This window comes from Nomascus leucogenys, chromosome 15 (genome assembly GCF_006542625.1).
Source record: "Nomascus leucogenys isolate Asia chromosome 15, Asia_NLE_v1, whole genome shotgun sequence".
NCBI classification, from domain to species: Eukaryota; Metazoa; Chordata; class Mammalia; order Primates; family Hylobatidae; genus Nomascus; species Nomascus leucogenys.
Window position 1 is genome coordinate 105,196,170 of NC_044395.1, and position 2,261 is coordinate 105,198,430.

General features: G+C 46.8%; 1 long non-coding RNA gene across 1 annotated transcript; it reads left to right on the forward strand.

Annotated features, from left to right (window-relative positions):
• Window positions 1-755: 755 nt before the first annotated feature.
• Window positions 756-2,043, forward strand: LOC101179543. Its single transcript, XR_004033622.1, has 2 exons — window positions 756-990; window positions 1,783-2,043. It is a non-coding gene; the product is annotated as an uncharacterized LOC101179543 (long non-coding RNA).
• Window positions 2,044-2,261: the final 218 nt, after the last annotated feature.

Consider the following 2,261-nt stretch of genomic DNA (forward strand, 5'->3'; position numbering starts at 1 on the left):
GTTCAAAGAGTAAAGTGAAAGCAAGTTTATTAAGAAAGTAAAGGAATAAAAGATTGGCTACACCATAGGCAGAACAGCGGCATGGGCTGTTCAACTGAGTGTACTTATGGTTATTTATTGATTATATGCTAAACAAGGGGTGGATTAGGCAAGAGTATTCTGGGGAAAGGAGTGGCAATTCCCAGAACTGAGGGTTCCACCCTCGCCTTTAGATCATGTAGGGTAACTTCCTAACATCGCCATGGCATTTGTAAACTCTCATGGTGCTGGTGGGAGAGTCTTTCAGCAAGCTAATGTATTATAATTAGCATATGATGAGCAGCGGGGACGACCAGAGTTCACTTTCATTGCCAATCTTGGTTTTGGTGGATTTTGGCCCGCTTCTTTAAGTATCCTGTTTTACCAGCAGGGTCTTTGTGACCTGTATCTTGTGCTGACCTCCCTGTCTCATCCTGTGACTTAGAATGCCTAACGTCCTGGTAATGCATCCCAGCAGGTCTCCGCCTTCTTTTATGCAGCCCCTATTCAAGATGGAGTCCCTCTGGTTCAAACGCCTCTTGACAGTTCATCCTTCAGTGTTTCCGGCTAGGAAATTTAAATGTTTGTCCATCCTATTCACTGGGCTCTGAAGCACTCATTTAGTACATGGAGAAGGGAGAGGGAGAGGGGGATGGGAGGAGGGGAAGAGCAGAAGAGGGAGAGGAGGGGGTAGACGGTTAGGCTATCCTCTCTGCGGGGCCTCTCTGCTGGAACTCAGATGCTGAGCGCTGAAATTCTCATCCGCCACACACAACATGGCGGCTTCCTGGACCCGCGCCCAATTTTCGCTTCCGGGATGAAAGCTACGTCATTTCCCCCTCTGTTGCCCTAGCGCCCTTTGGAAGCCAAGAATGTAAGGAAGTCTTCCTTCGCGTCTTCTTCTTCCTTCTTGCTTCCGCTCCAGGGCAGCCTGACAGAGCCGCTTAAGGCTCTGCTGGCCGCGGCTAGCCGGTGAGGAGGGTGGGGGGAGGGGCCGTCCCGCGTGTGGGGGAGTCTGAAGGCGACCAACGAGAGGGAGGGCCGGAGCGGGGAGGTGGCTCGGAGGCATGTCCAGTAAATTGGGGATGAAAATCCTCCCAGGAACCCGGTTATTAATGGGTTGAGGGAAGTGGCAGGTGCAGCGGTTGCGCAGAGACAATGATGCTTAGTAGCCAGGACTTCATGGCCACAAAATGTGTGTGTAGAGATGGCCACAGCAGCCTGAAAACCATTTTCGTCCCCTTTTAGGTTTACCCATTCCGCTGGGCCCAGCCACCACCCACTCCTGCTGTCTGGTAAACTTTCCTCCTGTTTCTGAGGCCATGTCTGGCGTGAAGAGTCTTTACTGAATAGTTTTCATTGATCGCAGGCCCCGTTCTTCTCTCTTCTCACCCCTTTATTGAAGTGACAGTGAAAATCTAAGTGAGAAAGCACTGTTACAGGGGCTGAAAAGGCTACAGGAGACCAGAGCCATTGACTTTTACTTTTTAAATGAAGATCTCTTTTACTTGAAGGAACTTAAGAATTTTGGCATTCAAATAGGGGCTGGAAGACTTGAAAGCAGTAGAAATTTCACCACAGGTGATAGGAAAGGATGGTCACGAAATGAATATCTCCTGACTTGCACACCTAGTGAGCAGAGCCAGGACCTCCTTCACCTTAGCATTTGGAACAGGCTGCAAAGTTCATTCTTCCTCATAGCAGCTCCTGCATTCAGTTTGGTTTAGTTGTTTTATGTGGTTTCTAGCCTGATTTTTTTTTCAGGGTGCAGCAGAAGTCCCAGGTAGCTGAGAAGTTCATGGAATCTTCTTATTTGGTACACCTTTCACTACTGCTTGTGATATGGTGCAGGGTTGGGATGTGCAGACATTTCTCAAGTGCACTGTGTACCTACACAGCATGCTGCAATTTGGCTACTGCAGTCAAGAGAAACTGGTTTGAACAACTACTGAGTGTAACATAGGAAGCGCATTCATTTGATAACAGGAACACAGCTTTTGTGCTAATAAAATGCTTTGAAAATTAGTGTGTGGTCTTTAGTAATTAGCATATACATTTTAGTTATCCATTGGTTCATAACAAATGGACTAAATAGGTACCCCACTCAGTCATTTATCTAAATGAAAAGTTTGGTTAAATTGTAGTTGTGGGCATTGATCAAAGCTAATGGGAAAAAGAGATTAAGACGAAAATCATGGGATTAAATTTTTAATTAGTTTGCCCCTTGGACTGTTGCTTGGTAT